Source organism: Aythya ferina (assembly GCF_964211825.1).
Source record: "Aythya ferina genome assembly, contig: HAP1_SCAFFOLD_115, whole genome shotgun sequence".
Lineage (NCBI taxonomy): Eukaryota > Metazoa > Chordata > Aves > Anseriformes > Anatidae > Aythya > Aythya ferina.
In genome coordinates, this window is record NW_028181406.1 from 366760 (window position 1) to 393954 (window position 27195).

The 27195-nt window shown below is 44.1% G+C and overlaps 1 pseudogene across 1 annotated transcript; it reads left to right on the top strand.

Annotated features, from left to right (window-relative positions):
• The first annotated feature begins 1011 nt into the window (after positions 1-1011).
• LOC311428698 (ubiquitin carboxyl-terminal hydrolase 42-like) lies at positions 1012-27060 on the top strand (annotated as a pseudogene). The gene is made up of 18 exons: positions 1012-1149; positions 3249-3402; positions 16187-16278; positions 17880-18117; positions 18864-19064; positions 19653-19763; positions 19923-20025; positions 20230-20297; positions 20454-20524; positions 21056-21138; positions 22035-22146; positions 22524-22664; positions 22859-22959; positions 23423-23564; positions 24245-24526; positions 25332-25400; positions 26037-26109; positions 26182-27060. The product of its transcript is annotated as a ubiquitin carboxyl-terminal hydrolase 42-like (transcript).
• Positions 27061-27195: the final 135 nt, after the last annotated feature.

Consider the following 27195-nt stretch of genomic DNA (forward strand, 5'->3'; position numbering starts at 1 on the left):
GAAACCAGATGAGGAGATGCCAGCGGCACCTGTAGATGCCAGTACACCCATTTCTAATGGCAAGTTGCATTTTATTCAGCTGCTCTTGTCGTTCATACCTTCTCTGTTCTTGAGGCGCAACAGGTGTCTCTGATGCCTGGCTCTTTATGGCAGAGGTATTTTGTTTTCAAATTGACTTCCAAATGGGAGAGAGAAATCCAGAGGTCATTCATTCAATATAGTGATGAATTAAAGTTCAAAGAAAGTTGGTTCATTTGATGTACTCTTACTGGAACTTCATTTTGTAAACAGAACGACCCCTCACTCAAGGATATCACAGCTTCCCTCCCGTACTAAAAATGATAGTACTCACCCTTGTAGGAGCAGCAATGTGAAGAAGGTCAAGGGCAGTAAGAAGGGTTCGAAGCTTTGATATAACAAGCCTTTCACTTTTTTTGACAGAGCTCCTAATAAGCATCTTTAGCAAGGTCTGGAGATGGGAGAAAAACTCAAACTAGATTTTAATTCTAGGATGTATAATGTCAAGCTTGACTGTTCCTCTGAACAGTCAATTGAATTTAATTTTTTTTAATTTAAATTAATTAGTTTATTTTTTTAATTTAAATTCAACTGAATTTAAAGTTTTGAATTTAAATTCCAATTGAATTTATTGAAAAAAATTCCAATTGAATTTAAAGGTTTTTTTGTTGTTGTTGTTTTTCACGAAACACTAATTTTATGTGAAAGGTTTTGCTGCAATATCTTTTTTCCAAGGATATTAAGCTTAAGTTATCCACAAGAAAACGGTGGGGAAAGGGAAGCTTTAGTTTTGAAAGCTTTTTTTTTTTTTTCTTTTTTTTTTTTCTCTCCCGGTTTTTCTTGAGCACAGCAGCGTTTCAGTGTCTGCCTGCCATTAGTTGCCCCACTACCAAGTCAGGAGGGTCAATTAAACTTGCGTGAGGCAGAATTTCTTTATCTGAGTCTACGTGGTTCACATAAATATATTCTTGTTTCCTTCTTTCCCTAGGATTATTCTTCTCCCAGTATTGAATGTTTCAACAGACACCGTTTAAGATCAATGAGCAAAAGCATCCTGCGGTGTTCAGTCTCCAGCTTTGAAGAAAGTATGGCGGTACTGAGGGGAAATGTCAAGAGAAGATGCTTTTCAAGGTACTGTATTTCTATATGTTCAATCTCTGTTCGATTTGTAGATTGAAAAGCAAGAGAGAAAGCATGTGCAGTGAGTTGTGGCCTGATAAACCTCCGGCTAAAATCAGCAGAGGCCTATGAGCATGCTGATGGCGTACCAGTACCTTAAAACTAGAATCCCTCTTCTCAGTGAAAGTCTTCTGCTTTTCTAAAAAAACCTGTTTTTTTTCCCCAACCCCTTTGAGGTGTTGTTGTGGTTTAACCCGGCCGGCAGCTAAACACCACACAGCCCTTCTGCAACCCTCCCACCTCCCTCTCTGGGATGGGGGAGAGAAACGGGACAGTGAAGCCCGCGAGTTGAGATAAAGGCAGTTTATTAAGACAGGAAAATAATAATAATGATGGTGATGATGATAGTACTGCTACTAGTAATGTGTACAAAACAAGTGATGTACAATGCAGTTGCTCACTACCCGCTGACCAGTGCCCAGCGTAACCCCTAGCAGCCCGGCTGCCCCGCCCTATCCATGGTGCAGCGTGTTGCCATAAGGCATAGAATTCTTTGGCCAGTTGGGGTCGGCCATCCTGAGTCTGTCCCCTCGCAGCTGTTGCTGTGCGCCGATTCTGATCGCCAGTAGGACAGTGAGACACCGAAAGGTCCTTGGCTTGTTGTAAGTACTGCTCTGCAGCAATTGAAACATCGGGGTGGTATCAGCACTCTTCGAAACATCCTTTCACACATTCTAAGCCAAAACATAGCAACCTACCCGCTACTAGGAGGAGAACTAACGCTGTCCTAACTGAAACCAGGACATGTATCTTTTCCACTTGGGTGCTATTGCTCATAATTTTGAGAATTCAACATGAGCAAGCTAGGAAATGTGGGTACATACAGAACCACGTGTATATGGCACGCAACAGACTTGGGATGTGGATCCTGCGTGAGGCCTACAGGCTTCTCTTTGTATACCATGGAGCACTGGCTTGTAAACATGGTGAAATTTCCCATCCTTGATGGGTCTAATACAACAAGTCTTTTCTCCCTTCTCTGCCCTGTCCTCTTTCTTAATGTAGGCAGTTGAGAAAGCCAAAATTGGAACGAAAAAAAAGAATATAGCACAGGTAAGTGGCTGTAAGTCCCCGGGATACCTATTTGCGCTGGTTACTGAAGAGGATGGCACTTGGTCACTCCATGGCTTTCATTTGGCCCCAAAGCCTTCTGTAGTCAGCTGAATTCACTCCTCAGTGACTTTTCTGTGAAGAGAGGTAGGTGCAAATAGGAGATTTTATGAATTCCTTGGGGAGGGAGCAGTGTGAATTGCAGCTTGGTAGGCACAAAGCAAACTGTTCTAATTGTGCAAAGTAAATCGATACTTGGTAAGTTCAAACTCAGTTTTATAGCTGGCAAGCACAAAAGTAAACCTTAGCTGTGATCCTAGCAGCACAGCGGTGTAGCTCTTCCCTTCCCCTTGTCCTCTTGGCTCTTTTAATGACAGTGCAAGCAACCAACCTGTGCCAAAGGGTGCTGTATGGCAAACAATGGGCAGGCTTTTTTCTAAAAAGCACGAGTTTGAGTTATGTGGTGTTTGGGTGTTTCTCTTGAAACGATTCTTCCCTCCTTGAGCTGTTAGATCCTAATGCAGGAAATGGAAGTGCTGCATGCATAAACAGAGTAATCAAACATACACCTCTTAGGAAGAGGCTTGCAATGTCCTAGTGTTTGTTTTGAGCACTGTTAGATACAGTTTGACATGAATGGAGTGAAAACACCTTAGAGAAAGGTGTTGATTGTTCTCACTTTTCCAAGACAGAAATAAGTGGAGTAGATTTCCCTCCTGCATGGAACAAAAGTTGCACGTTTGTTTTTGTCTGGCTAGCTTTCAGTCTCTTTAAAAATTTCCCTACAGGTCCCAGTTTTAAGTAGACAGTTTAAACGTGCAGAGCGATAAATTAGTGGAATGCAGTGGTTGTGACACCAACTTCTGACCTGAAATGTAAAGAAAACTCAATCCACTTCAGGGTGCCTTTTTTGTCTGTCTGTTTCCATTTTACAAGAGCAACGGTGAAATAAGGAGAATCCCATCTTCACTGTTTCAAAAGACTTTGTTTCTGCGTTTCAGTCACCAGAACATTGAGGAGTAGAGCTGGTGCAAAAACTGTGAGACGAGTCCACGGAGAAAACAGGGACTTGGAGCTGCGCCGCAGCTGTAGAGTCGGACACAGTCGGTACTCGACTACTAACTCGTCCATTCTATTTGACAAACTTATGACAAAGTAAGTCATCTTTTCTTGCAGACCTCTTAGAACGATCTTTCTTAGCAAGCCTTTGCACTATGGCATGATGTTGGCCTCGACTTGCTCTTTATTCTGACAGCAAAGAGGTATGGCTGCTCCTGGCATTTCCTTCCTGTTTACAGGGAGACACCGTTACCTGGCTAGATAAACAGTTTTTCTTGAAGGTGCTATTTCAGCATATAAGAATTGATTTAAAAAACAACAACAACAGCAACAGCAACAAAAGTGCTTCATGGCTTGCTAGTTTTGTAATCTCACATTTCTCCAGGAATACTTGATTTGCTGCATTTCACCATTACACTCGTCAGCGCCGCTGATTCTGGTTTATCACTATTTGCATTGCAAATCTCCTTGTCCAAAGCTTAAACTGATGTATGCACTGCTTGAAAACAAAACCTGAAGTTGCAGAGCAGTAGACTCAAGTCATTATGTTAGCCGCTGTGTAACCATACTGCTTTCCAAGCATAAGATGTCCAGCTTATTTTGTTTCTATGAAGAGTTTAAATGGCTCCCGTTAAGCAAAGATGTCCCCACACTGATACTTACTATTAAGCAAGGATTCCACCTCCTTTGGCTGAGGTCTGCTCCCTTACTCACATTGGAACATTCATCCAAGTAGCCTGCAATTCCACACTCTCGGGGGAAAGTCCATAGAATAGAAAAGGTTCCTCCAGTCTCTTCCTCAGCCTTTTTTTGAAGCATGCAATAAAGCAAAACATTCACAGGCTGCCCTTCCATGCAAAACAAGGCAAATTAGTAAGACAGGAGCCACAAAACTGATTGTCGTTTAAAGTTAAAATGAGATTTGAAATAGATCGAGTTAGCAAGTGTTGTAAGTCTGTAGCTAAGTCTGGTTTTGCCAATGCAGCACAATTCGCTATCACGTAGCCAGAGCTGCTTCTGTAGCTCCAAGAAGCAAAACTGCTTTGACAAAATACTGTGTCATCAAAGCATTCGTTGGCTCAGTAGGCACGGCTCAGGTTCAACAAGTTTGTGAAAAAATGAGTACTAACAGAAGCAGCAGGGTCCAAAGAAACACTTTATGTCCCCACTGCGAAATGAGGGGCTTTACCTTGAGTGTTAGGCACACTGTCAATAGAAAAGCACTGTAACAGAATCTGCCACGGCAGTTTGCATGTTACTGAAAGACCATCAGAGTGGGACTGCAGCAAGATCATTGCGAAGTTACAAAAAAACCATGTGGGGGTGGGAGTTTAGTTGCGTTAGATAACACAATCTTAGATAAAGATTTTGGTCTTAACGTAAAAGTAAGGATGTCTACTGATCTCTTCAACTCCAACAACTGAAGCCCAAGTCTGAAAAATCGCCTTTAAGAATGCAAAGAAAATATTTAACTCTTCTGTATGTTCATACTTTGCTATCAAGCAAAGGAATGAATGCTGATGCCTTAACTATGTAGGGCTGTAGCTTACAGAGAGACTACACCTTCCTGTTTTTTTCCCTTTAAAAACGTTAAATGCGCGTGAAATTATTTGGGGGTGTTTTCACATGCAAAGCCTAATGCAGTGCATGCAAGCCCTGTCATCTTCTTCGTCTAGTAGTGTCGCGTTAAGGGGTGTAGCCGATTGACCGTCATGGGTCCCGTCGGATTCAGGGTGCTGAACTATCACGGTCACGGATTCACCAACAATGCAGTACGGCCTCGCTCTAGTCGCATTCAAGGAGAACTCTCACAGCTAGGAAGAATGCAATTAAGTGCAATTTCTTACGGCGACAGGTACACAGGTTCTTTGGATTGTCAGTGATAAATTCACTGTCTGCAAAAGCAAGCTAGCATGCATGAAATGCACAGGTACACAGCCTAGGTATTAAGACATTAAAAAGCATCAAAACTCTAGAGATTTCTAAGATTCCACAGAGACGCCTGGTATAAGCAAGCGTTCAGATCTTACCCCACGGCGTCCCAATGGAGTGGGGGTGGGGGAGTGAGAGGCTCAGCCTGTCGAGTGATGTCAGAAGGAATCTTCCTGATAGTATCTTCCCTAACATCCCCTTTCTCTTAAAGCAATTGGTATTATTTTCTATCTTTAAGGTGGAGCTTGAGTGACTCTAGTCGTGCATATCTTGGTTGTGCTTGGTAGAAATGATCTCACTTGCGTTTAAAGGTACAGGCTCTGAGAAATTCCGAGGGCGTGCTCAGTGAGGGGTGGTTGCACCTTGGAGGCGGGTAGCTTTTGGGATGGAGGTGTGCTTATGATGCCTAGTCGCTTAAGGCGATTACTCCACAAGTAGTAACTTAGTGTTGATTTAACTCCAGCATATCTAAAACATAAGAAGGATGTTAGTATGGAAGAAGCCGATGAAACCAGTCCTTAAATCTTACTACTTACTGTGCGTGAGCAGACTGGCGTGAGTTTTAGCTATACTGGCAAATATCAAACCACACCTGTGTCGTCCCAGAGCTGGGAAAAAAAAAAAAAAAAACAAAAAAAAAACAAGGAAATGTTGAAGCAAATAGGGAGGCATGTAGCTTGTGCAGTCTTTTAGCTGAGAAAATAAAGAAGGAGAGAGACAGGTAGCCTTGAGCTAGCAGAAGCAAGGAAGAGAAGGGCTAAAAGGGAAAAAACAGGAAGGAGAACACCAGCTCCAGACTGACCTATAGTAACCTTTTTCTCATTAAGGGTCATTAGCACATTAAAAATCACACCTGTCAAAATGCTAATCTATGCTAATGTGGGATTCGGTGTGTGTCCCCCCTCTCCTGTTCCCCCTCCCCCCCGGTATTCCTCTGTAATACACAAGCTCAGTGGAGATAAGTTAGGTGAGCTGTAATAACCAATCCAAAGGAGCCAAAGAGAGAGTTTTCACAAGTTTCCTGTGTATAAATGACGGTGATTCGAGTCAGAGGTGTGCTTGCTTTGCGAAAGATGGCCAAGTACCTGACTCTGCAGAGTTCTATAAGTAATTATATAATTAAAAGACCTTCGTGTGCATTCCGACTCTGGGTGCTTATTGGCGCGGTGCACTCTGCACGAACCTGCAGACAACATCTGTACTCAGTGTCATGCCTACAGACAACCCTCTGCTGTTTATTTATTCCTGCATATTTTTCTGTGCATTCAACACAACCCCTTTGGCACAACTAGTTAACCACGTAGCTGCCAGTCCACCACTCAGTTGCACTTGTGAAGAGGAAAAGCTATTTCCGTCTACTGGAGGAGCACATCCTCTAAATGCAAGCTTCACTCAGCTGGTCATTTACTGCAGGACAAGATTTGAAAAGTGTTGTTGAGTTCTGGGTTTCCTGCTTACAGGAAAAATTAAGTGCTAGATCGCCCTCTACTCCGCTTTGTCTGCTGCATTTAATGGAGATTAAACTGATTTCATTTGCTCCTCCGTTTATGGACAATGAGCTGAAGGAACAGGTACAGCACATTAGCCTGGAATGCCTTCCCTCCCAACCAAAGTAAACTGGAGCTGTAACTAACACAAGCAGAAGCAAGGCTTCCGTGTTTTCAGCTGAATAAAGTTCCAACAAAATCATCCTCTGGGATTTGAAGGTTACTTCACATGACATGCCAACGACTCTTTTCCCTCCATTGTAAAGCGGATCCCTGCTGTTAGTTGCTCTAGAAGCAAAGGAATCATCGGTTTGGTTACCAAATAGCCGCTTCTGCAAACGAGAAGTGTTGTGCTCTCTCTTCCCTTTGAATGACTCCACACTTCTCATCAGCTACTGGATTGCTGACCTAGAATCAGAGAACATCCCAAGGTGGAAAGGACTCCCAATAATCACCAAGTCCAACTCGTGGCTCCACACAGGACCACCCCAAAGTGAGACCCGATGTCTGAGAGCATTGTTCAACACTTGTTGACCTCCGTCAGGCTCGGTGCCATGAGCAGTGCCCTGGGCAGCTGTCTCAGTAGCCAGCCACCCCCTCAGCGCAGCGCCTGAGGCGCACGGGGCTCGGCGGGGCGGCCCGGGAGGGGAGGACGGCGGGGCGAAGTGGCAGCTCCCTCAGAGCCGTCTCCCCGCCGCCTCGGCCGCATGTCGTGGCATTTTTGTGTCGGGGCTTTTTCATGTCGTGCCCTCGGTCTCTCGCCGCGGGTGAGATGCTGCTCCCCAGCGCGGACCCCTTGCGCGCGGGGCCTGCCCGCGGCGGCGGCGGGAGGGAAACCCCAACCCCAAAGCCCTCCCGGCAGGGAGAGCTCGGGGTGAGGGCCGATCCGGCACCGACAGTAAACACATGCCGGAGGAAACGCTCTGGTTTTAGCCATGAGCAGCGCGGCCAGGTTCACAAGGCGTCACGCTGGAGCTCCGAGTTCGGCGGCGTTCCGAGGCCGTTGTGGCGGTTGTGGAGACGGCCCCGGCTGAGGTGGCTGCTGCTGTCGCTGCTGTCCCCTCTGTCCCTGCTGTTGCCGCTGTTGCCGCTGTTCCCGGACCTTGGAGACCCCCGGCGGCTCCCTGTGCCAGGCCCTGTGGCCCCGGGGAGCTGCCCGCCGCCTCGTCGGCCAGCCCGGCAGCAATCCTGCCAGCACAGAATAGCCCACTGCGTTTCAGGGTAAAGTGACGATTAATTTCTATTTCCTGGCCTGGGTGCTGCTTTCTTCTTTAAGGAAGCTTCAAGGTTAAAGGTTCAACTCAGTTATGTCAGGGTTTGTCGTGGTTTAACCCGGCTGGCAGCTAAACACCACGCAGCCGTTCGCTCACCCTCCCCCCTCCCTTTCTGGGACGGGGGAGAGAAATGGAAAGTGAAGCTCGTGAGTTGAGATGAAGACAGTTTAATAAGACAGGAAAATAATAATAATAATAATAATAATAATAATAATAATAATACAATGATGATAATAGTACTACTACTAATAATATGTACAAACAAGTGATGCACAATGCAATTGCTCACCACCCGCTGACCGATGCCCAGCTTAACCCCGAGCAGTCCGGCCCCCTCCCCCCGGCTAGCCACCCCTATATATTGTTTAGCATGACGTCAGATGGTATGGAATACCCCTTTGGCTAGTTTGGGTCACCTGTCCTGGGTCTGTCCCCTCCCAGCTCTTACTGCACCCCCCCAGCCTGCCCGTTGGCAGGACAGAGCAAAGGCTGAGATGTCCTTGGCTTAGTATAAGCACTGCTCTGCAACAATTAAAGCATCGGGGTGTTATCAGCACTCTTCTCATTCTAAGCCAAAACACAGCATTCCACCAGCTACTAGGAAGAAAATTAATTCTGTGCTAACTGAAACCAGGACATCTATCCACCCCTTATTCCATACCATTTATGTCATGCTCAGGTTACACTCTTTTCCATACATTCTAATTAGTCACCTATAGTAATCATGGTAGTGATAACATACAGTATAATATACTATTTAACATGGTGCAATTCAGTTCATGGGCTATTCTCACCCAGTATTAAATCTCCTTGAGGTACACACCGGACCTCTCCGTTCTTTTGCATCACCCACCAAGTATATCCAGGTCCCTGAGCGAAAACAATTCCACGAATAGGTTTGCCTTTTCCTGAGGCAGGAGTAGCCCAGACTGTTTTACCCAGCATATTTTTTACATGCACTACAGGAACTTTATCCCCATCTACAGTACGTAACAGGTTTGATTGGGCAGGTCCAGCTCGGTTGGTAGATCCCCTAGTATTGACTAACCAGGTGGCCTTTGCCAAATGCGTATCCCAGTTTTTGAACGTCCCAGCGCCCATTGCTTTCAAGGTAGTCTTTAACAGGCCATTGTATCGTTCAACTTTCCCGGAGGCTGGTGCATGATAGGGGATGTGATACACCCATTCAATACCATGTTCTTTGGCCCAAGTGTCTATAAGGTTGTTTCGGAAGTGAGTCCCATTGTCTGATTCTATTCTTTCTGGGGTGCCATGTCGCCATAGGACTTGCTTTTCAAGGCCCAGGATGGTGTTCCGGGCGGTAGCATGAGGCACAGGATATGTTTCCAGCCATCCGGTGGTTGCTTCCACCATTGTAAGTACGTGGCGCTTGCCATTGCGAGTTTGAGGGAGTGTGATGTAATCAATCTGCCAGGCCTCTCCATATTTATATTTCAGCCATCGTCCTCCATACCAAAGAGGCTTTGACCGTTTGGCTTGCTTGATTGCAGCACATGTTTCACAGTCATGAATAACCTGTGCTATAGCGTCCATGGTCAAGTCCACCCCTCGATCACGAGCCCATCTGTATGTTGCATCTCTACCTTGATGGCCTGAGGTGTCATGGGCCCATCGGGCTATAAATAATTCACCTTTATGCTGCCAATCCAGGTCCACCTGAGCTACTTCAATCTTAGCAGCCTGATCCACCTGCTGGTTGTTTTGATGTTCTTCAGTAGCCCGATTCTTGGGCACATGAGCATCTACGTGGCGTACTTTCACAGCCAGGTTCTCTACCCGAGCAGCAATATCTTGCCACAATGCAGCAGCCCAGATAGGTTTGCCCCTACGCTGCCAGTTGTTTTGCTTCCATTGCTGTAACCATCCCCACAGGGCATTTGCTACCATCCATGAATCGGTGTAGAGATAGAGAACTGGCCATTTTTCTCGTTCAGCAATGTCTAAAGCCAGCTGAATGGCTTTCACTTCTGCAAACTGACTCGATTCACCTTCTCCCTCAGCAGCTTCTGCAACTCGTCGCGTAGGACTCCATACAGCAGCCTTCCATCTCCGATGCTTCCCCACAATACGACAGGACCCATCAGTGAACAGGGCATATTTCTTTTCATTCTCTGGCAACTGGTTGTACAGTGGGGCTTCTTCAGCACGACCCACCTCCTCCTCTGATGATATCCCAAAGTATTTGCCTTCTGGCCAGTCCATGATCACTTCCAATATTCCTGGGCGACTGGGGTTTCCTATTCGAGCCCGCTGAGTAATCAGTGCAACCCACTTGCTCCATGTAGCATCAGTTGCATGATGCGTAGAGGGGACCCTTCCCTTGAACATCCAGCCTAGTACCGGTAATCGGGGTGCTAGGAGGAGCTGCGCTTCAGTACCGACCACCTCCGAAGCAGATCGAACTCCTTCATATGCTGCCAATATCTCCTTTTCAGTTGGAGTATAGCGGGCCTCAGATCCTCTGTATCCCCGACTCCAAAACCCCAGAGGCCGACCTCGAGTTTCCCCAGGTTCTTTCTGCCAGAGGCTCCAGGTGGGGCCGTTCTCCCCGGCTGCAGTGTAGAGCACATTCTTTACATCTGGTCCTGTTCGAACTGGCCCAAGGGCTACTGCATGGACTATTTCCTGCTTGATTTGTTCAAAGGCTTGTCGTTGTTCAGGGCCCCATTCAAACTCATTCTTCTTACGAGTTACTTGGTAGAGTGGGTTTACAATCAGACTGTAATTTGGGATGTGCATTCTCCAAAACCCCACAACACCTAGGAAAGTCTGTGTTTCTTTTTTGTTAGTTGGTGGAGACATAGCTGTTATTTTGTTGATCACATCCATTGGGATTTGACGACGTCCATCTTGCCATTTTATTCCTAAAAACTGGATCTCCCGTGCAGGTCCTTTGACTTTATTTTGTTTTATGGCAAAACCGGCTTTCAGAAGGATTTGGACTATTTTCTTCCCTTTCTCGAAAACTTCCTCTGCTGTGTCACCCCACACAATAATGTCATCGATGTACTGCAGGTGTTCAGGAGCTTCCCCCTGCTCTAGTGCAGACTGGATCAGCCCATGGCAAATGGTAGGGCTGTGTTTCCACCCCTGGGGCAGCCTATTCCAAGTATATTGGACTCCCCTCCAAGTGAAGGCAAATTGTGGCCTGCACTCTGCTGCTAGAGGGATGGAGAAAAATGCATTAGCGATATCAATTGTGGCGTACCACTTGGCTGCCTTCGATTCAAGTTCATACTGAAGTTCCAGTATGTCCGGCACTGCAGCACTCAGTGGTGGCGTGACTTCGTTCAGGCCGCGATAGTCCACTGTTAGTCTCCACTCGCCATTAGACTTTCGCACTGGCCATATGGGACTATTGAAAGGTGAATGAGTCTTGCTGATCACTCCTTGGCTCTCCAATTGACGAATTAGCTTATGGATGGGAATCAGGGAGTCTCGGTTGGTGCGATATTGCCGCCGGTGCACAGTTGTGGTAGCAATTGGCACTTGCTGTTCTTCGACCCTCAGCAACCCCACAACAGAGGGGTCCTCTGAGAGACCAGGCAAGGTAGATAATTGTTTAATGCCCTCTGTCTCTAAGGCAGCAATACCAAAAGCCCACCGGAACCCTTTTGGGTCCTTGCAGTATCCTCTTCTAAGATAGTCTATGCCAAGGATACATGGAGCATCCGGACCAGTCACAATGCGGTGCTTTTCCCACTCATTCCCAGTCAGACTCACTTCAGCCTCCAATACAGTCAACTGCTGAGATCCCCCTGTCACTCCACAAATATAGATGGGCTCTGGTCCTTTATAGCTCGATGGCATTATAGTACATTGTGCACCGGTGTCTACTAAAGCCTTATACTTCTGTGCGCGTGATGTGCCAGGCCATCGAATCCACACAGTCCAATAAACTCGATTGTCCCTTTCCTCCCCCTGGCTGGAGGCAGGGCCCCCCTAATCCTGGTCAGAATCTTCCTCGTTTCTGTGTTTGAAGGACTGTCTGCTGGAAGTTGGAGCAGCAAACTTTTCGGAGAATCCCTTTTTCCTGATTGTTTTCTTTTGCAACTCACGTACCCGTGCCTCTAGGGTCGCGGTAGATTTTCCATCCCACTTTCTCATGTCCTCTCCATGGTCTCGTAAGTAAAACCACAGGGTGGCACGGGGTGAGTACCCACCATATCGTCTTCCTTGTGTGGGTGAACGCCTACCCCTGACAGCTGAGACACTGCTTTGTACAGGTGCGAAGGAGAATAATCTCTCTTCAAGTTGGTGAACCTTTTCAGAAAGTTTCTCCCAAGTGTTCTCCTTTGGTCGGTGGGCACTGGTTGGTTCAGGTGGGGAGGACAATAGATTCTCTTCAAGTTGGTGAACCTTTTCAGAAAGTTTCTCCACAGCTGAGACGCAGGCCTGTAAGGAAGAGGAGAGACTTTCTTCGTACTGCCGGAGTTGTTTAGCCGCTTCACCCACTGTGGGTTCCTCATCCTCTTTCCAGGCCATTATTGCCAATGAGCTGGCATATGATGATGGTGCACTCCGTACAAACTTCCGCCACATGGGTCGTGTACACTTGACTTCATCTGGATCTGTGGATGTTTGTTTGAGGTCTGGATCCTCATAAATCACTTCCCGTACGGCTAATTCCCTCAGGTACTGGATTCCCTTCTCCATAGTGGTCCACTTGCCTGGTAGACATAAAATATCTTCCTTGAAGGGATACCTTTCCCTCACAGCTGAGAGGAGACGCCTCCAGAGGCTGGTGGGTCGTGCTCCATCTGCAATTGCTTTGTCAATGCCGGCGTCTCGAGCAAGGGATCCCAGCCGCTTGGCTTCCCTGCCGTCTAATTCCACACAATTGGCTCCAGAGTCCCAGCACCGGAGCAGCCAGGTGACAAGCTGCTCACCTATACAGCGACCAAAATCTTTTCGCACATCTCGTAGCTCGCGCTCGTTTAGGCTTCGGGTAGTTACTGTTGCTCTTTCGGCATCCTCATCTTCCTCCTCCTGAATCCTTGACGGCCCAGCGTCGTCATCATCTTCGTCATCTCTATACTTAGTTTTGGCAGAAGCCTTACCTGGATTGGCAGAAGACTCTCTGCGTTCTAAACGACTTGAATTTCTATACCATATTTTCACCTTCTCTACAGGGGCAGCTTGCACTGCTACTGCTCGTTTCTCTGACTTTGTTACAGGGTCTGCCACAGGGGTTGGAATGCCCTCTGCAGGGTCAACTTGCACTGCTACAGCTCGTTTCTCTGACACGGCCACAGGAGCTGGAGCGGCTACAGGAGCTGGAGTTGGAGCTGGAGCAGTTGCAGGAGCTGGGACTGGAGCAGCAGTAGGAGCTGGAGCTGGAGCGGCTTCAGGAGCTGGAGCTGGAGCGGCTTCAGGAGCTGGGACTGGAGCAGTTGCAGGAACTGGGACTGGAGTAGCGGCCGGAGCTGGAACTGGAGCGACTGCAGGAACTGGGACTGGAGCAGCTGCAGGAGCTGGAGCTGGAGCAGCTTCAGGAGCTGGGACTGGAGCAGTTGCAGGAGCTGGAGCTGGAGCGGCTGCAGGAGCTGGGACTGGAGCGGCTGCAGGAGCTGGGACTGGAGCGGCTGCAGGAGCTGGGACTGGAGCGGCTGCAGGAGCTGGGACTGGAGCGGCTGCAGGAGCTGGGACTGGAGCGGCTGCAGAATCCACCGTAGGGGTCACAGTGGCCGTTGGATCTGTCACAGGGTTTGGAGTGGCCGCAGGGTCTGTCACTAAGTTGACAGCAGTATCAATGGCAGCTCGATAGGCATGAGCCAGGCCCCAGCACGTTACAATGATTTGTGTTACTTTGGAACTGCCAGAATCATTACACCTTTTTTTCAAGCATTCTGCCAGTTTTTGAGGATTTTGCCATTGTTCAGGGGTGAATTTCCAACACACTGGGGGTGCCAACTGCTCTAGATGCCTGCCCATATCCACCCATACTCCCTGCCACCCACAACTATACTGCCTCTGGGCAGATCTCCGGATGAGCTTCCTAAGTAGTTGTTTAACTTTAAGCAGAATCTGAAGCGCATTCAGGAGGCAGAACAACAAGACTATGCTGGTCTGAGTATCCCAAGGATATTCAATATCTTGGAGAGCTATTGTAATAAGCTCGGAGGATAAGAGGGTGGTGAAGGAGGAAGGGAGAGTGATCAAGGAGGATACAGGGGTGGTGAAGGAGAAAGGGAGAGTGATCAAGTAAGAAAAAATATCTTCCCCTTTCCCCTCCACAGATTGACTCCCTAATGGAAAAAGGCAACAGATACAATTGCTAATAGTTTCCAAAATACAGTTTCCAAAGTATAGAATCGAAGATGTTACTGAGTACAAATACCAGGTTAGAGTCATGGCCAGATATTTCATCATCTCATAAGCCACTGATACAACACACAGTACCATAACGGTCTGAAACCAGGGCCCGGAGAGGATAAACAACATGACAGAGAGCACATACGGAAAATAACGTGCTATAATACTCAATTTGGAAAACAGGCGCAGCACAGTTGAGATTAAAGCAATCAGCATTATGACAAGTGACTATTAAGCAGGTCTAATACTTATACCAATTTTAGTTTAACACACTCTGGTCAGATCTGCCGTTATCTCAACCTTTCGAGCCCCACGTTGGGCGCCAAAAAAGACTGTCGTGGTTTAACCCGGCTGGCAGCTAAACACCACGCAGCCGTTCGCTCACCCTCCCCCCTCCCTCTCTGGGACGGGGGAGAGAAATGGAAAGTGAAGCTCGTGAGTTGAGATGAAGACAGTTTAATAAGACAGGAAAATAATAATAATAATAATAATAATAATAATAATAATAATACAATGATGATAATAGTACTACTACTAATAATATGTACAAACAAGTGATGCACAATGCAATTGCTCACCACCCGCTGACCGATGCCCAGCTTAACCCCGAGCAGTCCGGCCCCCTCCCCCCGGCTAGCCACCCCTATATATTGTTTAGCATGACGTCAGATGGTATGGAATACCCCTTTGGCTAGTTTGGGTCACCTGTCCTGGGTCTGTCCCCTCCCAGCTCTTACTGCACCCCCCCAGCCTGCCCGTTGGCAGGACAGAGCAAAGGCTGAGATGTCCTTGGCTTAGTATAAGCACTGCTCTGCAACAATTAAAGCATCGGGGTGTTATCAGCACTCTTCTCATTCTAAGCCAAAACACAGCATTCCACCAGCTACTAGGAAGAAAATTAATTCTGTGCTAACTGAAACCAGGACAGGGTTCAACTCCGTTTCGTGAAGGGGCTCTTGTACGAAAGCTTAAGCTGGGATTGACTCTCTGCTAAGCGGAGGCCAAACGTGGACCTACTGAGAAGCAGGTCCTAAGTGATAACATTTTCTAAAGAGACTGCTAAACACATCTGAAGAGTGCTGCTGCAGAACTCTGAATGGGGGGATAGCAACTGTCTTAAGTGATCTGGAATCTTGAATTTACTTTTCAATGGACAAGAGGTGTGTCTCTCAAGGCAAACAAAGAGAGGAGTAACACCCTCTCTTGTCACTCATGTCAACATAAATTTATGCTCAGAGCGTAGGTGTAGGAACAGCATCGGTATGTATATGGAACATCGGGAGAGGAAGCTCTATCGGTATTTACAGTTTTTCTACTACCTTGCCAGAGAGACGTCATCTCCAAATGAGAAATGGATGTATTTTGAAACAGTGGTGGTGGATCGGATTTCTTCTTTCTAGTGTTAATATTTGCTCTTGAATCGTACTTAATAGCTGGTAACACCTCAATCAGTTGTCAAAAATAAACTTAAAAATGTGTAAGGCTTATCTCATTGGTCAGTATAAAGATCAAGGTCTTCCCTTCCCTTCCCTTCCCTTCCCTTCCCTTCCCTTCCCTTCCCTTCCCTTCCCTTCCCTTCCCTTCCCTTCCCTTCCCTTCCCTTCCCTTCCCTTCCCTTCCCTTCCCTTCCCTTCCCTTCCCTTCCCTTCCCTTCCCTTCCCTTCCCTTCCCTTCCCTTCCCTTCCCTTCCCTTCCCTTCCCTTCCCTTCCCTTCCCTTCCCTTCCCTTTCATTTTCCCCCCAGTATTGTTTTTCTGTTCTCCTTCTCACTGCAGTCTTGATTTTGTTTCTTGTCCCTTAAGTATGTTTCCAATGTGTTGCTGAAACATTTTCCCTTTCAATCCTAAAAAAGGAGCTGTCACTGGTGAAGATCGGAGCTTATCCCTGAGCCCAGGAGCTGTCACCTTAGTCTTCCAATCGGACAAGGACGACTTCATTTCTCATGTAAATGCATTTGTCACGTTTGCGTATTGTTTTTTCAGGAATGGAAAGTGTGTATAGAATGGATTTAAAATCAATTTTAAATGTAAAACGTCAAGGCAAAAAAGTTCTAATTACAACCTCTGCACACAATTTGCCAGCTGTGGGACTAGGAGTTTTCTTATTTACTGTGTTTTGTTTAACGTGTCTGAAGTTTAATGGACAGCAATCAAGGCGTGCTAGAAATCTGAAAGCACTTTATGCTTTGTTCTCTCCGTCATTTTGGTATAACAAACTAGCTTATGTTTTAAACCCTCCATGAGGTTAGTGGTTTCCCTAAAGGTAACAAGTCCCTGTGTGCTACAGTAAGACAGTAACAAAACATGAAATATAGAAGTTCATCCTGTCATTATTCAGCTTCTGCCTATGGACACACAACTACGCTTATTTAAAGCGGTATCACCTTGAAACCTAATCAGCATTTTAAAAAGGACTTTGTAGCAGTTATTGGCTTTTGTCCTGGAGGGCTGAGGTTTGTTTTGTTTTGTTTTACATTCAGCATTTCCGTTTCTAGCTTACATTCCCCTGTTGTTTTGCATGAGGAAAGCGTGCAACTTTAGAAAGGAGAACGGAAAGAGCTGCTTTTTAGTCTAACTTTTCAGTTTGTCGTAGGAGTTTTAAATGTGGTAGGAATAAAACACCAGAAGTACTGCTGCCAAAGTTATATTCAAACTCGTCTTTCTTGGAGAAGCAGAAGAAGCCCAGGGAGAAATGAATTTGCAAACATGCTCTTCATGCTCTCCTTTCCCAAGATTTCTCTGAGATATAGCCCATCCTCTGTGGGTTTTGAGGTATATGGTTCCCAGGAGTGAAAAGGAGGGCCAAACATCTCTCCTCTTGGATCTCAGCATGCCAGGGCTTTGGTGTACTGCCACTTACAGCTCCGCTTTTTCACCTGGAAAAAGCGACCGCATGATGTAGACTGAGGAGCCCTCACAGATTAACTTGCCGTCACCAAGTGACGCCCAGAAAAGGTGTATTTAAAAGCTAGGCTCATTATAGAATCACAACAAACCCCTCATGACTGGTGCAGTAGACAGTGAGGTAGAGGGCGAGCCCTGGAAAGACAGGAGAAAAGTAGCAGTGAGTTCTGGGTACCTTTGTGGAGACGAAACAGAAAAATGCAGGCAGTGAAGTAATAGTGTTCCGTTACTAATGCCAGCAATAGATAATTGCAACAATTATCTATTAGATCATAGGTACTAATTAACAGATAATTGCGCAACTCCGGAAATCAATAAATAACTGATTCCCCTCAGAGAATGTCTTCTACATTTTTATATTAAAAAGACTCCAGAGTTGTAATGGATTAAAATCCTACGGAAGGGAAAGAAATGGCATCAGCCACTAGTTCTGCAGAAGCGAAAAGTAATACTGATAGAGTTTAGATGGAAATTTTCACTTTGTGTGTTTAGTTTGGGGATTCTTTTTAAATCATTCATACCAGCGATTTAGTTCTTAAGGCTGTTTCTTTGAGATTAAGTGACAGGACTTCTGTTACTCTTTTCTTCTTGGAGTGCTTCTTGATAGTCTTACGTCAACCAGAACTTCTGTCTCTGTCGCAGATGTGAACAATGACCGTAGCTAAGAAGCCCAAATCTTCAAAGCCTAAAAAGCCCTCTTCAAGGCGGTCTGGCAAATCCAAGAAACCAAGTCCTAAAATACTGATGTCACGCACCGCCAACTGGGGCCGGATAGTGCCTGCAGAAGATTCAAGCCAAGTCTCTGTGGCCCAAGGACGTGGAGGTGCTATTTACTGTAGATCATCTGAAAAATCTAAGGCTTTTGCCCCAAGAGATCTAAGTAAGTGTGCGTTCTATCCTGCCTCCATTGTCTTCAAAGCAAAAGTAGAAAATGCAGTTCTTACTTGTTGCACTGATAGAGAAGGGGACTACTGTGAAGAAAGACTTGAAAAGCGAATCCCCTAAGGCAACTGAAGTGACTGATGTTACAGAAATTAATTTTGATATATTTACAGTCAACAGAGAAATACGGGGAGCTTTTTGTAATGCACAGATTCCTCCATGTCTTTTCTGTTTTGCAGAGAAAAGTGTTTGATTGTTGCTATTCACAGCTTCCATTTTTCACAGGTTTTTTGAAGGATAACATTGCTCAGGAAAAGATCTGGTATCTGTAGGGGTACCGTCATTCCTAGTTCCTAGTTTTTACGTTTTTACCGTATAATTTCAAGTCTAAGTTTGTGGTTTAAGTTATAATAAGGAAAAAAACAGTAGTTGAGTTAATCAGGTTAAAGATTATAGATGGAGAGGAACTTGGCATTAGGTGCTACAAACAGAATGGCAGTTAGCCTTGCCTTAGAAAAATTAAAATGGTTGACTAAAGTTGTTTTTGTTTTTTTTTTTTTTTCCCCAAAACATTGTGTTGACCAGCCAATTTGAATTTGGTGGTATTAAAGCTGTCTGCAATAAGTTTTTCTGGTTTGGATTGTAGCTAGCTCCTCTAGGTGCTCCTGCAGAATAGTATTTTTTTAAATACCTTTCTTCGAAACAAACAAACAAGATCTCTTTTTAAATTTAACTTTCTTGCAGTCGTTAATGATGGAATTGCTCCGCCACAGAGCATTCTTTTTCCACCTGAGAAGATTTGTATGGATTGGCGAGAAACACAAAGTGTTGGAGTTGGCCTGTACAATCTTGGCAACACATGTTTTCTTAATGCTACTCTACAGTGTTTGACCTACACACCCCCACTTGCCAATTACATGCTTTCTCTTGAGCACAGCCAGTCATGTGAGTACTTTCTAACAGTATTTTGAATCTGTTGGATAGCTCTGAAGGTGAAAGAACAGCAGTGATTCTGTGAGATAAGCTTATTTGCCTGATTTTACCTGTAGCAGCTGGCTTTGAGCACTGTATTAGCAGTGGGCTCCGAATAGCATATGGAGTGCAATTAATGCACCATGTTTTATTTATTTAGTTATTTGTTTGTTTGTTTGTTTGTTTATTAAAGGATCATTTATTGCTTCATGGGAATAATGAAGTGCATTGGACAGTAATGCATTTAGTAGTAATTTTAGAGAGTAATACATTTTGCAGCCTGTGGAGTTCACATTCCTGTCAGCCTTTACAACTGCGACTTTGCAGTAGTCTTTTAGATTTCTCATCACAAAATGCATTTGAATACAGGCTTAGTGGATATTTTTCTTCTGTCAAGTTGTGTGAAATGAAATGTTACAAGACTGTTGGGACATTGGCATCTTGGGAGAATAGAATGTAGCAAGGAGAGTGGATATTGTATCTATAGTTTAAATTGTACTTAGATGTTTGTAGTTCTGGATATTTCGCTGGACTGGGATGCTTTGTTCTTTCACTCTTCAGGTCGTGAACAAGATTTTTGCATGATGTGCACGATGGAGACTCACATTAACCAGGCCTTGCGTTGCACTGTTGATGCCATCGAGCCTACGCATGTTATCAGTAATCTCAGTCGTAAGTGGCTTCAGATGTGTTTCTTTTCGATAGCTTGTAATCTTCAAATAATTATTTGATGTGTCTAAGTGGTTTTAACACTCCAATGAAGAGAGATTTTAGAAATACAAGAATGATTTCATTTTTAAATGAGGTCAATACTATCATCTTCTTATTTAGGAATAGGACAACATTTCCGTTTTGGCAGTCAAGAAGACGCACACGAGTTCTTGCGCTATACTGTTGATGCTATGCAGGAAGCGTGCTTGAACGGAAGCACCGAGTAAGCATAAACAAGTTCACTTTCATACATTCTCTAGCACCTTCTAGTCCTTTATTTACTCTCAAAAATGATCTCTAGCACCTTTTAGTGCCTTATTTACTATCAGCAACGCAAGTCTACATCATCCTTGGTTTTCATCAAACTCTTTGAAGAGTTAATTCTGTGCCTTAAATCTTCTGAGGTCTGATTATAATTTATTTCCAGATTGGACAGATCTTCTCAAGCTACCACCGTCATTCATCAAATATTTGGAGGATTTCTAAGATCGAGAGGTACTTGAAAAAATATTCCTGTCCTTAGAACTGATCTGTGTCTTTTGTCGGTAGTAAAGCAGTCTGTAGTTTGTCTAAAGTAGTATCTGTCAACAACTTGAATTTGGACAGTTAGTCTCCTTCACATAATGTTAAGCATTTATATTTTGTTTCCAGTGAAGTGCTTGAATTGCAAAGCAGTTTCGGATACGTATGAGGCATTTCTTGATATCACTTTGGATATAAAGGTAAGATGTTTTCTAAATATAATTCATGATGTTTAAGTACATGCATAACTTTCTAAATTAAACTTGTTTAACTTAAAAAACCAAACCACATATAATGTTAAAACGTAAGAGCTTGGTGGTGCTAAGGAAGTGGATTGGACTTTGTCCTTCCGTGGAACCCATGTAAATAGTCTCCACATTTGCATTGGGTTTAAGGGGAAAGAATTCTCTTTCTGCAAAAATTATAATGCTGTCATACTTCTTTGTTGTTCTACCTCAATATACATCTAATTGTTAGACTGATGAATTTGTCCCCAGTATTGATGACAAAGCACACTGTAGATGCTGTCTAGGCTACTGGAAAAGTATTTGTTCCAAAGTCAAATGCCTTCCAGGTGAGGTCAATGCTGAGCATGCTCTTTCTGCCTCCTTCTTCACAGTGCTCCTAGTAGATCGCTTGAGTATGTTAGTAAGATTCTCTTATAAACTACTAGTATGTCTCTGGAATTCTGAATTACGGTGACTTTACGCTCTTCTTTCTCGCTGCTCTAGGCGGTTTCGTCTGTTAGCAGAGCTCTGGAACTCTTTGTGAAACCTGAAGAGCTGGATGGAGAGAATTGCTATAAATGTAGCGAGTAAGATTTTGACGTCAGTTTTCTATGTTGCATGACTCTGTTGGACTACCTCTAAACTTTGGATCTACTTACAAGTTTTGTGGAAGTTTATAAAAGACTTGGATTTTTGTTTCCTTGGAGGGGGGAAGTCTTGTTCATAGGCATTCCCTATGGGTTTGCAATTCTCTGGCTTGTATTTTGCCATCAGAATTCAAAAAGAGCTACTTTTGTTCTTTCTATTTATTAGCTCTCGACAGTACTTTTCTTGATGTAAACTGCCCAGTTTCTGTTGTTCTCTGGGCTAGTGGCTAATTTTCACTGCTTACACCGTAGGTCCTACCTTGGAGTGGGCAATGTGTCAAACTGAACTATTTTGTTTCAAAGGATGGCAGATGGTTTCAGTGTCTTTCCAGACAAGCTCAGTACATGAAGACTTCCTACTGTTAAATGTCTCCCTCCTGTAGAATGACCATGTGCTTCTGTTGTATTTTTGATGTTGATAGTCGACCTATGTTGGAGATTATTTGCAATTTCTAGCCCTGGGGACCAAGGCTCTCTCGTTCCGCTTTCAGTATTTGTATTCCCCTTGAAAGCTGAAAGAATGTTTCCAGGATTGGACTTCAAATAGCCACTTTTGTAGACCAAGAAATGGTACCTTGCCATCCAACCTGGTCATACCCTTTTGTGAGAGATTCCTGTTCCCGCTATGCTCTGAGTTGTTGGGAAAATTGACCTTCTTCTGTGTATTAACAAACCTGACACGCAGTGCATGGGTTTATGAAAAGAAAAAAGACCAACCTATTATGCAAGTAAATATCATTCAAATAGCATAGGCATGCGTGAGACATTAAAAGGAGTTTGTTTTGGGGGCGAAAAAAGAAGATGCCTTCAAACACTTATCTCTGCTTGGTTTTAAGGTGTAAAAAGATGGTTCCTGCATCCAAGAGATTTACCATACACCGTTCTTCCAAGGTTCTCACAATATCACTGAAAAGATTTGCAGATTTCACAGGTGGAAAGATCAACAAGGTATATTTACCACTGTAATGCAACTATATCATTGTGTAATGGGACATCCCCCAAAGCTGAAAGTTGTTAATATTTTCAGACAATAATTGTAGACTAACGACTATGGCTTATTCTTTCTCTTAATATCAATAAAGTTCCCGCTTGACAAGAAGCATATGCTTTCCTCTGAGAAGGCTGATTCATCAGGAAACAGTTCTCTGCAACTTCTAGTCTTAACCGTTGTTTATGGGAAGACTTATTTGTAGTGAATCAAGAAATATATTCGAGAAATATATTCTAGAAATCAATTCTAGTCTGTGTTTTTTGGAAGTGTTTTTCTCTGGCTAGTCCACGAAGTACTCTGGGATAATTTTTCTATCTTCTTGATGTCTCTTTAGGAGGTGAAATATCCGGAGTATTTGGACCTGAGAGCCTACATGTCGCAGTCAATGGGAGAACCACTGCTCTATGCCTTATACGCGGTGCTGGTACATCACGGTGTCAGCTGTCACTCAGGACACTATATATGCTATGTAAAGGTAGAAGTCAACAGCATTTCTAACAGGGTAAAGGTTGTGCTGGCAAACCAATTAAAGCATGACTAGCAGCTACTGTTTCTAGGGAAAAAGATTTCATTATATTTTTATTTGACATGTGTGTATTTTGTTCCTATCCGTGATTTCAAGTGGAAAACGTGCAATTCACCTAAAGAAATCATTGTCTTTATTTGCAGGCTGGTAATGGACTTTGGTATCAGATGAATGATGCTAAAGTAGTGCGTACTGACATTAAAAGAGTTCTTGGTCAGCAAGCTTACATACTTTTTTATATCAGGTAATAACAAATCTTAAATTGTGTTCAGAAGAGATTTCCTTTCCTGTTATTGATATTTTTCTGTTTTGCAAGTGTTTTTCTTGCTATCCCAGGAGAAGATTATTATTTGTCTAATTCAGTTCTGTCTAACCTGAAATTCTCTGTGTCGTTTATTATCTTTTGTTGCTTGGCCTTAAACTGCAGAACTTGTGTAAATTGCTATCTATGTGTTATCTGTAGCTGGCTACTTTAGAGAAGGAGAGAAATGAAGGTCATCTGTGGTGTAAGAATGAATTATTGCTCTGCAAGTGATAGTCTTAGTAGGAAGACTGTTCTCTACTTTTCAGTCTGTAGTCTTGGCGAAGCCTTCTGTAGAGAAGGCTTCCATATCGTATGAGCTGTTCCTCTAAAATGATAGGATGGGATTTAATCCAAGAGTAGGCTGAAAGAAAAACTAAACTACGATCACTGCTCTTTTCTGAAGGCGCTATGATTTGACACTTGGAGAACGTGCGTTTTACTTGCCAGCACCATCTTATCCCTGTTCATTCCCTCCTGGTCAGCAGGGGGCTAATAGTAAGCAGGCTGGATTTCTGGGACCACGACTTCTTCCTCATATGATTAAGGTAATTCAGGGAAGCGGGAGGGCAGATAACGGCACCAAACTGCTAGTGGGTTTGGGGTTTGGTGTGGGGTTTTTTGTTTGGTTTTCGGCATCTTAGTTTTGTTTTCCTTCCCACGCTGCAGCTTTCTTCACAGCCCTCATGCTACAGCCAGAGTCATTCAAACAGTGGTTACTGCTAAATTGTGCAGCCATGCGACTCCATTACTTTATAGCTCCAAGACAGCTTTCTAAAGCACAGAGAGCTACGCTCTTTGACTATTTAAGCAGAGTGTACTAATCCTCAAATCATTTAAAAGAGGACTTGTTTTTCCTATCCTCGTCACTTTAGCTAAGACAGGGAAAACTAAATGTCTTATTCCTGAGCACCAGAACGATTACTTCAGGCTTTTCAGGGTATGTTTAAAGGGGAAAATAAATATATTTGGGAATAGCAGCAGGTAATGTTAAGTTGCTTGGCTGTTTTTCAAAGATGATGTTAATTTGATACCAATCTGCAGTAAACCAAAAGCAGGAATTGAATACGCTTATTGGACTTGCATTTATCCTTAAAGGGCAGTGTGTTTTTCTTTTTAGGTGTTAAGACCATTTGTAGAAACACTCAGTAGGAGAGTTTTGTGTTTCAAAATGTTACATGCAGTGTTTGCGTTAATCCATCTTGCAATTTCTTCTTTTTAAATACAGAATTCAAGCCGTTTAAATGGAAATGGATCCATAAAAGAGGACACAAAGACCACTGGTGTCACCCTAAAAAGGCCATCTTCAGCACCACCAATGGCCTGTGTTCAAAACCAGGCAATTACCAGGCCTTCAATGACTGATACGTCAAGAAAACAGAAGATCACCATCAGTATTCACAATAAATTGCCTGCTCGTCAGACTGTGTCACAGCCTGACTTTCTTAGCAGTGCTGTGGAGGATGAAGATCTCTACCAGGCTGTTCCTTCATCCACAATTACAAATTCGGTAATGCAAATGAAGCAAATGCAAACAAACAAAAAAGTTTCTGATGAAATTTTTGTGGAGCCAACAGTGAATGAAAATCCTAAACTCAGCTCTGATAACACAGTCCCTTATGGTGCAGAATCTTCAGGAAAATCTGAGGAGGAGTCAAAGGGCTTATTTCAAAGGAATTTGAAATGCAATGCAATGTCCTCTAATGGAATTTTGGTTGGAAAGGTAGTCCGTACATTGCAGCATTCCAATTCTTCCTGTCAGAATGCTGACAAAGGAAGATCCCAGCATGAGCTGCCAAAAACAGATTCACTAAATGGTGCTATTAGGTTAGTTACTGAATCTAAAGAAAACGGACTGAAACTTGATGATTCCACTTGCCGAGTTGAACCTGTTAAACCTTCTGAGATGTTCTTTTCTAAAACAAATGGATCGCTTGAAACATAGATTTGCTCCATCGAGAATTTCTCACCTACGATGTATTCGGGAGTGTTTATTGTGTTCCTAATTCAGGTGAAATACTGAGAAAACACAGCACACATGTGATCGTAAGGCTTTGTGGTATTATCCCCTTAGAATTTGCAGACCTGAGCTTACATTAGAACTTGTCAACTTAAGCTCAGCTGAGATAAAAATTCCTAAGTTTCATAAAGTAGATTTTGGGGGGTGAGTTGGGGTTATCTTTGAAGTGTAGATAATGCATACAACTGACAGCGGTCTTGCTTACCATTTAATGGAGACATTCTGACAAGACTAGTCCTCAGTACTACTACAAATAGTATTTTTTTGTCTGCTGACTTGTGCGTTTTAATTGCAGATGCCTGGAGCTATGCCTTCAGTCAATCGAGAAGTCATCACGGAGTCCTTCAGAGCCAGCCAGCTGAACAGCTTGTCAGAGGAAATGAGGTAAAATGAGCACAGTCTGATTAAGACAAGACTTTATGGAAGTTCGTTACAGTTTTATCTGTCTACTAATAGTATTTAATGGAAGGATTTAAATTAGTACAATTCCATACTGTGTGTCCAGTGTCACGAACAGAACTAATGATCAGCACTGAGCATATCACTCTGATGCAGGTTGGTGCCTCAAGGAGAACTTGTGTTCCTTTATAGAATGTTTTTCCATTTTTCTCCACTGTCTGGAGAAACACTGGCTGTTCCCCGCTCGCCCCTATGCCTTTTTTCTCAGAGCAGCAGGTGGAAGGAGACAGATGCGTTTGCTTTTTTAGTGCAATGGCTTCAGAAGCAAGAGGGGCAAAAGCACTTTCTCTGGGAGCTGAAGAAGGTGTCCTAATCACAGGAGAGGTTTCTAAATGGCATATCTTTGCGAGCGTTCCTGTAGTCCGGAGGTTTTTGTTTGTTTGTTTGCCTTTGGAAGGTTTTACTCTTAATATTCACGTCCTTCAGCAGAAGTGAGAAATGGGTTTTTATTTTATGCAGTGTTGCGGAACCTCCGAAATCTCCTGGGAATGATGAATACCTCGCCCAGTACCAATGTGATGACCGTGGAGACAAGGAGAAACCAAGAAGATCAAAAGAACGTGACCTCATTTCAAAAGAAAATGTTTTGTCCGGCAAAGAGTCTTGTGAGCCTGGTGAGAAATTGCGGCAAACTTCCTCTCTCGAGTCTGACACTGAATGTAGCTCTAACAATCTTTCTTCCTTAGCTATTGCAGATAGACGCCAAGATACAAAGGACAAGACTAAAACCACTGAGAAAGAGCATTACCGAAGCAAGAGGGAACATGCTCCTAGTGAAGAGAAGGAGAGTCAAAAAGCAGGTCCTTCCAGCAAGAGGAGGTGTTCTCAGAGCGTGGAATTTGTTGAGCAAAAGAGTCACAAGCAGGAGTACTGGGAGGGAAGCAGGTACAGATCTTTCCCTCGTGAAAGAAACAGCCCTGAGAATGGCAGAAGAGCAGTCAAATATTCAAAGTACAGATCTGGCAGCGGAGGAAGATCAGAACAAGGTAGCAATAGGTACTACCGATCCAAAGGGGAAAGAAGTTGGAGCAGAGAAAGATACTATCGAGACGAAGCACGGAGATGGGAAAGATGTGGCTATTACAAGGATTACTATTCACCTCATGCGACAGGAGACAGTAGAGAGAGAAAGTTCTCTCACAGCGATTCAGCCTTTGACAGATCGACTGCAACTTACTACAGCAGGTCACATAAGCATTATCATTACAAAAGCGGATGGCCTCACGGTTCCCTCTTGAGAGAGGAAGATGTACGTCGCTTTGGCACACCCCGAGCAGACTTGCATCGTTGCTCGGTACCTCAGCAACATTCCAGAAGACATTCTCGTGAAAGACATGCGCTTCCACCTGTGTCAGCTCATTTGGAGAACTGTCGCCAGAAAACTGAAACAGAAGGAAACAGAAAAAGAAAATATACCCGTGCAGAAGGTAGTGAAAGTGAAATAGAAAGGAAAGACAGAAAGATAGAAAAGGAGCTTGTAGGTGGTGAAAAAAATGCAAAAATATCACAAGTTCTGGAAGAAAAAGAAGTCTAAGGATAAACATGGAGAGAAGGATTCCAAGTAAGCAAGGATTCCGGCATACTCCGCATTTTTTATCCTAATTCTTTTCTGGGTGCTTCTCATGTCTTTTTTTTTTTTTTTTTTTTTTTTTTTCTGGTAGTTTCTAAGTTCTTCAGATAGCACCAGCTGGCTGGGGATC